The following is an 11,622-nucleotide window of genomic DNA, read 5'->3' on the forward strand; positions in this document are numbered from 1 at the left end:
GAGGCCCTGGGTTCAGTTCCCCCAACCATCAAAAATAATAACAAAAAGATTCAAAAATATCAAAACTTGATTCCATGGTACTGCTGAGATACTATAGCAAGTAGGGCACGTTTTGCATGCCCTACTTTGCAAATGCCGTGCTTTGCATGTGCCGTGCTGGACCCAGGTTCAATCCCCGGCATCCAATATGGTCATCCTGGGCATCACCAAGAGTAATTTCTAAGTGCAGAGCCAGGGGTAAAGTCTGAACATTGCTGGATGTGGTTCCCCAACAACAAAAGCATCAAGTCTTGATCCACCAAGTAACAGCCACAGTCAATGACCTTCATAGAGGCGAGCCCTGACTTAGATGCCTTATCCCAGGGCCAGTGGGTTCTGCCCGGAGGAGAGCTGGAGGCATCCTTGCTGGACCAAGGGTTTTGGCTCCTCTGATTCCAGTGCTCCGGACAGCAGGGACAGGTAAAGAAGAGTCTGGAAAGACCTGAACTCCACCCCACTTCCTCTGCCCTCCCGGGCACCCACAAATGAAGAAGTGCCTAAGCTTGTGGGCTGATAGAGCAACAGACTGAGTGTTATCTCCATCAAGCCCAACTGTCGATCTGTATATCTACCTGATTAGGGTTGTAATGGGCCAGTGTCAGGGCCGCCAAATGCCCTCGGTTCAAGCTTGAGTCCTGCAGAGTAGAGGAGGGGGTGGAGAGCTAGACCCTCCTCATATTGCCATCATCCTGGGCCCATCAGGCCAGTCACACCCAGGGGTGGGGATGACCCATCACAGAGACCCTCCGGAGCCAGCCCCAGGATGATTGATCCCTTAGGAGCCTTGTTTTATTTGAGCATCCCTGTTCGACAGAGAAGAAAAGAGCATGTCAGAGGACTTTAGCCAGCGAGTCTGGAAAGGGCTCCCCAGGTCTCGCACTGCTCCTCTCTCCCCGACCTCCTTTGCCTACAGGCAGCTCCTCTCCTTTGTGGGGGCCCTGTTCTCTTTGCAATCAAACTCTGGGCAAACATATTCCTCGAACTTCAAAGAATTCCTCCATGACCACAGTGCAAATGACACTTTTGAAGCTCCTCCGGGGAACCAAACCCAAGTGCCTCATAAACTTCTACATCCACATCCTACTACTTACTAGATCTTTCTGAAAATTACACGTTGTCTTCTCTAGACTACTCATCTAGTCCAAAATCCAGTAAAGGTAAAATCGACAGGTCCCTTCTCTGCCCTAAGTTTCCTGCCCCCAATAAGGCAAGCTTTCAGCTAAGGAGCAATCCTTCTGGCTTTGTGACTATTGTCTTTGCATATTCTTTTCCTACTATGTTTCTTTATATGCCTCAAATGATTGCAATCATTCTACGTCTATCCTCTCTATCTGGGTCTCTTCAGAGCCCGGACAGTGGATGTTTTTCGATGAGGGCAGCTGTGCCCCCGAAGGACCCTGTCCCCAGTCCTTCTTCATCCTTCAGACTTGCAGGTGGGACTCCTGCTGGAACCTCTGTCCCTCCTGGACCTAAAAATGTGTAGATTTGAGCCACTCAGCATCACACCCTCCCAGCATCTCACTCGGTCTGCCAGGCTCTGTGTGCAGAGTCAAGGTTCAGCAGCAGGGGTCACAGCAGCCACTGCACCTCTGTTACATTCATGGCATCTCAGCATAGTAGCAAACCCCGACAGAGCGGCCCTGGGCTGTTCTGATAGCCATGGAGTCAAAAAGAAATCTGCAGGGGCTGGAGCAATAGAACAGCGGGTAGGGCGTTTGCCTTGCACGCAGCCGACCCGGGTTCTATTCCCAGCATCGCAAATGGTCCCCTGAGCACCGCTAGGAGTGATTCCTGAGTGCAGAGCCAGGAGTAACCCCTGTGCATCACCTGGTGTGACGCAAAAAAAAAAAAAAAAAAGAAATCTGCAATACACAGAAACTCAGCTGAAACCCATTCATGCCTCACACCCACAGCTTCTTTCTTTCTTCATTACTCCTCTTTATTTATTTTTTAATTTTATTTAATTTTTATAAGGTCGTTCACAATGATTTTGTTCCATATTCCAACACCAATCCCACCACCATTATTTTTAATTTTCCCAACCACCACCCAAGCCTGTCCCAATATCTGGCCCTAAATAATTTATTTTATATTGCTGGTTATTAATAATTATCTAAAAATGATCCAAAAAGGTGTCTTAAGAAAGGATGTGAAGATTGTTGTATTTCACCCTGGTGCCATTGAGCCCTTGTATAAGAGATTACTAACATGTTCTTATAGCTTGAGCCTTGTGTGCTAATTTTTTTAATTGATATTGGCTGCCTTCTACCTTATAGCATTGTAGCACTGTGGTCCCACTGTTCATCAATTTGCTTGAGTGGGCACTAGTAACGTCTCCATTGTGAGACTTGTTGTTACTATTTTTGGCATATTGAATATGTTATCGGTAGCTTCCCGGGCTCTCCGAACCAGATGAATCGAACCTGGGTCTGTCACATGCAAGGCAAATGCCTACCCACTGTGTATTGCGCTTATCCAATGTATACTACTCCTGATACATCAGTGGTGTAGATACGAGATGACATGTGACTGCAAATGCAGACTTGCGCTCCAGGAATTCTAATATTTTAAATAAATAGAGCTGTAGTTACAATTTTAATTGGTTAGTGACTTTGGGTTCTGAGGCATGAGGCATCTCTACAGCTTGTTGATCTCTTCTGAGATTTTATTTGCGAATCTCTGGATCACGGTCGGTTAATGATTTTATATGGTGTTACAGGAGTTCGTGGGCGTGACTGCCAGACTCCCAGAAGAATAGGGGGATGGCGGGAGGTCACCCATCCCTGACTGGGAGATCCTGGAAATTTCAGTCACAAAACCTGCATACCTGAGTTTTTCAGCAGACCCACTCATGGATGAGTCTGGTCCGAGCCTGTGGAGATCGGCCGTGAGCATGGCAGCAATTGGGTTCTGGAGGTTTTCGGTTCCCAGAGTTCTGTTAGGGCGGGTGGTGGGACTCACTCACCCACCTCTGGGGTGCCCTGGATATGAGGGTCAGCCTGGCACAAGGTCTGGAGGCACATCTGCTGCTTGTTGATCTCTTCTGAGATTTATTTGTGAGTCCTGTCCACACTTTATTTAAACACAGTGGTTTACAAAGTTGTTCATGGTTATTCATTACAGGTATTAAGTATTTCAACACCAATCCCACCACCACTGTCTCCTTCCCCCACCATTGTCTGCATTTCCCCAACCACCTCTCAATCCTGCCCCCATTAGCAAGCCACAATAATTTATTTTATATTGTTTTTTACCAATACATGGTTAAAGAATGGTCCAAAAGTATTTCCTTAGAAGAAAATTAGTGAAAACTGCTGCATCTCATCATAGGAACATTAAGTCTTTGTCTGAGGGATACTAAGATGTTCCTAGTAGAAATAACATCTGTACCTATATGTTCATTGCAGCACTGTTCACAATAGCCAAAATCTTGAAACAACCCGAGTGCTTAAGAACAGATGATTGGTTAAAGAAACTTCGGTACATCTACACAATGGAATACTATGCAGCTGTTAAAAGAGATGAAATCATGAAATTGCTTATAAGTGGATAGACATGGAGAGCATCATGCTAGGAGAAATGAGTCAGAAAGAGAGGGACAGACATAAAAGAACTGCACTTATTTCTGCAGTATAAAATAACATAAAACAAGACCGACACCCAAGGACAGTATACAGAAGGCTCAGGAAGATTGCTCCATAGTTGGAAACCTGCCTCACAAGCAGGCAGGGAGAGGACAGCTGGAGTAGAGAAGAGATCACTAAGAAAATGATGGTTGGAGGAATCGGTCGAGATGGGAGTTGTGTGCCAAAAATAGATAAAGGACTGAACATGATAAACTCTCAGTATCTGCATTGCAAGCCATTATGCCCAAAAGGAGAGAGAGTATTGGCAATATTGTCTGCCGTGGAGGCAGTGGAAGGGTGGGAAAGGTGGAGGTTACTGGGGATATTGGTGGTGGGGAATGTGCACTGGTGGAGGATGGGTGTGTGATCATTGTGTGATTGCAACTCAGACATGAGAGCTTGTAACTATATCTCATGGTGAATCACTAAAATTAAAAAAAAAGAGAAATACTATTTGACTGAAATTATCATGAACAGCTTTGTAAGGCTCTATCTCAAAGTGATTCAACAAAAAATACTTTAAAAAAAGAAATTTGCTTAATTGTCATACTCTGATATCAGGGTATGACTAGAGGAACCTATTTCCTGGGACCTACTGCCATTTGTGGGTGTCTTGCACCTGAGGTGTCCCATTTGAATAGTGTCCATTTACCCCAGGAGTGACTCTGGCTGATGTCTCAGCAGAGAGCAGGATAGTGAAGGAAAGGAAACCTCAGGCCTCCAGACGTCCTTTGTAGACCAGTTATTTCCCATGCACTCAGTCCACCACATCCGTGGAAGCTCACACCATCATCAGTCCTCACAGATGGGACCGTGTGAATCCAGAGGGACAGTGACCAGCCAATATTGCACAGGAAGGGCGCTGGAGCAATAGTAGAGCAGATAGGGTGTTTGCCTTGTAAAGTTTGATTCCCAGTATCCCAAATGGTCCCCCAAGCGCCGCCAGGAGTAATTCCTGAGTGCAAAACCAGGAGTAACCCGTGTGCATTGCCAGTTGTGACTTGAAAGATCAGGGAACTAAATTTCCAAGGCTTCTCAGCTACAAAGCCTCTCTTTGACCTTCTCTCTTCCCTCATCCTTCTCTCCCCAACGGTATCCCTTTTATCTCCCTCCCTCTTTCTCTCTTATACTTAACTTGATGTGTAAAATCCTTTGCTCTTCCTTTTCAACCAAGGTTCTCACCTTGCACCATTACACTCTAAAACCAAATAATTCCTGGCATATGGGGCATGGTGCAGAGTTTAGTAGAACCCTTGGTCACTCCCTGCTTTACTTGTCAATAGCTCCCCGCTTAGTCATGATGATCAAAAATGTCTAGACATGTCTCAGGAACAGAACTGGACCAGTTGCCGATTTTTGATCTAGAGTCAAACTACAGCCCACCTTATGTCATGTGGTGACAGTCGGAATGGACAGCATCTTGGAGAATCATTCAGACACTCTAGGGGGTGTTCTCCTCACCCCATTTCTGTCTCCATCTCCCCCAAGTCTACGACTAAGAAGAACAGGAGTGAGGTGCTCATTTTGCCATTGAGGTCAGAGTTAAAGGGCTAAGAATTCAGTGCATCCTCCACAAAGAAGATGGGGTGGAGCTTGATCTCTGCAGTAGAATACTCTCATTGTGTGTGTGAGGCCCTGAGTTCAATTCCCCAGCACCATAAAAAATAATAACAAAAAAATTGAAAAATATCAGAATTAGATTCCATGGGGCTACTGAGATAGTCCGGCAAGTAGGGCATTTGCTTTGGATGTGCTGTATTGGACCCGGGTTCAATCCCCGGCATCCAATGTGGTCATCCTGGGCATCACCAGAGTAATTTCTAAGTGCAGAGCCAGGAGTAACCTCTGAGCATTGCCGGATGTGGCTCCCAAGCAAAAACAAAAGCATCAAATGTTGAATCCACCAAGTAGCATGGTAGTCAATAACCTTCAGAGAGGCGAGTCCTGTCTTAGGTGCCATATCCCAGAGCCAGTGGGTTCTTCCCAGAAGACATCTCGGAGGCATCCTGCTGGGCCATGGATATTAGCTCCTCCAATTCCAGCTCTCATGGCAGTAGGGACAAGTAAAGAAGAGTCTGGAAAGACTTATAGTCCACCCCTCCTCCTCTGCCCTCCCCAGGTACCCTCAAATGAAGAAGTGCCTAAGAAGTCACTTGTGGGTTGATAGAGCAACAGACTGAGTGTTATCTCCATCAAGCCCAACTGTCGATCTGTTTATCTACCTGATTAGGGGTGCAATGGGCCAGTGTCAGGGCTCCCAAATGCTCTCAGTTCAAGCTCGAGTACTGCAGAGTAGAGGAGGGGGTGGAGGGCTAGACCCTCCTCATTATTGCCACCATCCTGGGGGCCATCAGGGTCATCGGTCACACCCAGAGATGGGATGACCCATCAGACAGATCCTCTGGAGCCAGCCCCAGGATGATTGATGCCTTAGGAGCTTTGTTTAATTTGAGCATCCCTGCTCGACAGAGAAAAAAGACCATGTCAGAGGACTTTAGCCAGCGAGTCTGGACAGGGCTCCCCAGGTCTCACACTGCTCCTCTCTCCCCGACCTCCTTTGCCTACAGGCAGCTCCTCTCCGTTGTGGGGGCCCTGTTCTCTTTGCATTCAAACCCTGGGCAAACATATTCCTCCAACCTCAACTCCTGCTGGAGCCTCTGTCCCTCCTGGTCTGAAAATGTGTAGATTCAAGCCACTCAGCATCACACCCTCCCAGCAGCTCACTTGTTCTGCCAGGCTCTGGGTGCTGAGACAAGGCAGAGCAGCCGGGTTCATGGCAGCCACTGCACATCTGTTACATTCATGGCATGTCAGCACAGTAGCAAACCTAGGCAGAGCAGTTTTGGGCTGTTCTGATAGCCAGGGGTTCAAAAAGAAATCTGCATTACAGAGAAACTCAGCTGGAACCCAATACCCACCTCATACCCATGGCTTCTGACTTTCTCTCCCCCTCCCCACTTTATTTTTTACATTTAATTTAATTTTATATGGGTTTTCGCAATAATTTATTATAATGAATATTCCAATACCAATCCCACCACCTTGATTTTGAATTTTCCCAACCACCACCCAAGCTTGCCACAATAGCAGGCCCTAAATAATTTTGGTTGTATTTCTTGTTATGAATAATTCTCTACAAATGATCAAAACGGTGTCCTATAAGAAAGTGTGTGAAAATTGTTGTTTTTAACCCTCATAACATTGAGCCCTTGTATAAGAGATTGCTAACATGTTGTTACAGGTTGAGCCCTGCATGCTAATTTTATTTACTTGAGATTGACTGCCTTCCACCTGACATTCTATTCAACTTGTGCTACTTCTGGTACATCAGTGGTATAAAGTATGAGAAGTCATGTGGCTGCTTATGCAGCCATGTGATCTAGGAATTATAACATTTTATTTTATTTTATTTTATTTTTGCTTTTTTGGGGGGTCACACCCGGCGATGCACAGGGGTCACTCCAGGCTCTGCAATCAGGAATTACCCCTGGCTGTGCTCAGAGGACCATATGGGATGCTGGGAATTGAACCCGGGTAGGCCGCGTGCTAGGCAAACGCCCTACCCGCTGTGCTATCGCTCCAGCCCTAGGAATTCTAACATTTTAAATACATAGAGCTGGAGTTATTTTTATTTTTGCTTTTGGGGTCACACCTGGCAATGCACAGGGATTACTCCTGATTTATGCACTCAGGAATTACTCCTTCCAGTGCTCAGGGGACCATATGGGATGCTGGGAATCGAATCCGGACCAGCCACATGCAAGGCAAATGCCCTACCAGCTGTGCTATCCTTCCAGCCCCTAGAGTTACATTTTTAACTGGTTGGTGACCTTGAGTTCTGAGGCATGAGGCATCTCTACAGCTTGCTAATCTCTTCTGACTTGGGAGAACCTAGAGATTTCAGTCACAAAACCTGCATACCTGAGTTTTTCAGCATAACCCACTCATAGATGTGTGGCTTGTCCGAACCTCTGGATATCGGCCGTGAGCATGGTGGCGATTGGGTTCTGAGATTTTCGGCTCCCAGAGCTTGTTAGCGCAGGTGGTGGGACTCACTCACCCCCTCTAGGATGCCCTGGTTATGAGGCTCAACCTGTCACTGGTTCTGGAGGCATATCTGCCGCTTATTGATCTCTTCTGGGATTTATTTGTGAGTCTCTCCCCACACTTTATTTAAACAACGTGGTTTACAAAGTTGTTCATGGTTATTCATTACAGGCATTCCGTATTCCAACACCAATCCCACCACCACTGTCCCCTCCCCCCACCATTGTCTGCACTTCCCCAAACACCCCTCAATCCTGCCCCCATTAGCAAGCCACAATAATTTATTTTATATTGTTTGTTACCAATACATGGTTAAAGAATGATCAAAAAGTATTTCCTTAGAAGAAATTGCAAAAATTGGAGCATCTCATCATAGGAACGTTAAGTCTTTGTCTGAGGGATACTAAGATGTTCCAAGTTAAGCCTTCCATGTTAATATTTTTGTGACTGGTTGACTTTCACAGTACATCCCATGCAATCTGGTGTGCTACCACTGGATTGTGGGCGTGGTAAAGTTTGTACATGTTGTGCAGCCACAAATGTGGCCTTGAGTTTCAGAAAATCTAGAATTTTTAAGTGGGCAGTCCAGCTGGAGTTAGATTTTTAACTAGGCTGAGTCCGAGAAATAGTTGCCGCTAGTGGACCTCTTCTTAGATTTATTCATGAGTCTCTGGATCAAGGCCGGTAGATAACCTTACATAGCGGTGGCGTTGGTTTGTGGGCATGGTTGCAAAAGTTTCCAGGGGTATAGGGATGTGAGGGATGTAACCTATCCTGACCCCGAGAGAGCCTGGAGATTTCAACCACAGAGACACATGCACCTAAGTTATTAATCAAGTTTATTTCTCTGTGAGGCTCAGTCCTGAGAGGTTCCTTTGGGACATAGCAGTCCTGTTCAGGAGGATGAGATGACAGGTGCAGCCAGGGTCCAGCTGATGGGCATAATGACAACCTGGGGATGTAGGAGCAGTGGCTGCTGGATAGAATTTGTGGGGCAATGCCACACCCCTCTGAGAGTGCCCAGGATGTCTCATGCCTGTGGCTTCTTTCTCTCCTCCACATAACAGAGCTCTGACCCACGGAAAGCAGGGGGCGAAGCATTTCTCAGGCCTCATCTACCTCAGCTCCATTTATCAGACAATCATGATGCATTCAGCTCAGGTTTAGAATTAGGTACCTTATTTCTCAAGGTCCAGGCCTGCCAAAGTCCCAGCAGGTACTTTCAGACCCAAAAAACTCCCACCATTCCTCTGGCCAGACTCCACCACCTCACAACTGAGCTCCACACAGATGCCAAAATGATGAAAATTCAGGTACACCAGGGCTTGTTTTTGGTTGGTTTTTGCTAGAGCCTTCTTGAACTCAGGGTGGGTGACCTATTCCCACTCCTCCCCATACTTCCAGAAGCCCAGCTACACCCACACTCCACCACCACCACAGAAGCTCACTGCCCAGTTAAATATTCTGGATTTTCTGGACATGCAGCCACATTTGTGGCCACACAATTTCTCCAAGCTCGACGACACTAACTTTCCAGGAGGACTACATCAGATCGCATAGGTATGTAATGTAGAAGCCAAGATTGACTAACAAAAACTTCAACACAGAAGGCTTAACTAGCAACAACCTCCTAGTAAACCCTCAGACAAGGACTTAGTGTTCCCATGGTGAGATACAACAATTTTCACAAATTTTCTTTTACTGAAGTACATTTTAATCATTCTCTTAGCCATTTAGTGGAACCAAACAAGATAAAATAAATTAATTTGTGCCTGCTGTGGGGCAGGCTTAAAGGGTGGTTCGAAAAATTGACAACAGAGGAGGGATAGTAACAATGGTTGAAATAAGGTTGGAATATTGAATGCCTATAATAAGTCATCACAAATAATTTGGTAAACTGCAGTGTTTTTCAAAAGTGGGAAAATATAGGAAAGGGAAGTCTGGGACTTGAATCCAGAGTTTTCTGATTTCTGAGTCTGGTCTCCTGTTTACTGAGCTACGTTTAGTAAAATCAGAGCATGTGCAAGCACCTTATTTTGTGTATGCATCAGGTTACACTAGTATTGGCTGCAGTAACAAGTACATTAAAACCTCCAGATTTAACACGAATGATCCCTTTGGCCGTGCCATTGGACACAACAGACTCCCACCTCACTTACATCTTGGGTATCACAGGCCCCACTTGGAGGCCAGAGCTGCCAGGGCTCCAAGCACTGGCAGCCAATATGGCTCAGGGTCAGCTGCCGTCAGGGATCCTGGGAAATACTGTTCTCCTGGGGAGGAGGAAATGTGTTCTCTCTTTCTTTATTTCCTTCTTATGGTTTCCCTCCACCACCATCCCCAAACCTTCTTATACCTCCACACACTGTCACAAACATTCCTCCCTTTCTACTCACATATCTATTCTTCAGTAATTCACCAGTCTCCCAGAGACTGCTCCTGTGAATTTTTGCCTTGAAATCAAGGGCTAGTTGAGAGTAAAAGGTCCAAAAGAGCCAGATGAGTAAATATATAATGGTTGAAGTGGAGGCCCAAGAAAAGATGGTGAAAAGGAGCCAGGATGATAGTGCAGGAGGGCAGGCAGTTGCCGTGCATGTGGTTCCCTTTTCCTTGACTCTGGTGTAAATCCCCAGAACTACATATGAGTGACAGACAGGGTCATTCTTGAGCACTGATCCAGGGATGGCCCCCAGGTACCACCAGGTATGATCCAAAACAAGCAAACAAAGGAACATTGCAGTACGTGAAGCACAGAGACCAGAGACTCACACTGGGGCAGTGGCCTAGGGAGACCACCGTGCACCGATTAAGAGCCTCCTGACACCCAGAGCTCTTTGGCCTCTGGACACATCCATTCCCACCTATTCTTGGAGACAAAGGACCTTTGAGGTTCTCTCTCCATGTCTCCTCTCCAGGAAGTAGCACCAGGACAGCAGGGGATGCCGGAACCTAGAACTGTAGAGCAGGATGGGAGTCACTCTGTTACCTGGGAAGTTGCTCCCCCTTGAGAGAGGGGGTGAGTATGGAGGAGAAGGATGGGAGGGTCAGGAGAAATAGTCATTCTCTGGAAATGGTTGTGGAACACAGCTTAGAAGTGGGGGCTATTGAACTCAGACACGGGACACCTTCCTCCTTCTATGTGTCTGTCCACGCAGGCTCTCATGGCCCATCACAGTTATTTTTAACTATACTTATGATGTCTTGAGGGGTGGAGCTGTGTCACAGCTGACAGTGCTTAGGGTTTACTCGTGACTCTATACTCAAGGTCACTGCAGGCTTCGCATGGAGACCATATGCAGTTCCGAGGATTGAACCAGCTTGGCATCCCTGCTGGCTGTCCTATCCTATTAAGAGACACCTTTAGCAGCGCCCAAAGTATATTTCAGGCTCTGCACTCAGGGATCACTCCTGGCAGGACTTGGGGTGACCAGGTGGAGGTGGTAGGAATCAAACCCAGTTTGGCCCTGTACAGGGCAAGCACCTACCTGCTATAGTATTTTCCTAGCTTCTCCAGAAGAATTCTTTTTTTTTCCTTTTTGGGTCACACCCGGAATGCACAGGGGTCAATCTTTGCTCTGCACTCAGAAGTCACCCCTGGTTGTGCTCAGGGGACCATATAGAATGCTGGTAATCGACCTGGTTAAGCCGCTTGAAAGACAAACGCCCTATTTGCTGTGCTATCACTCCAGCCCCTCCAGAAGAAATATTTATTCGTCCCCCCCCTGCGACATACAAGTATGAAAAATCACTTCCCACTATGCATACATAACTCTGAATGCAAACAAAGTAGAAAGGCCAGTTCCTCTCCCTTAAGTGTGCAATCTTTGAAACTCCCTTTGGGGAGACCAAAACGGTCTCTTTGGTCCTGTCCTGCATGCTGATGGCGCTAAAGCTAAGTGCCCTGGACAAC

Source organism: Sorex araneus, chromosome 6, assembly GCF_027595985.1.
Source record: "Sorex araneus isolate mSorAra2 chromosome 6, mSorAra2.pri, whole genome shotgun sequence".
In the NCBI taxonomy this organism is placed as follows: domain Eukaryota; kingdom Metazoa; phylum Chordata; class Mammalia; order Eulipotyphla; family Soricidae; genus Sorex; species Sorex araneus.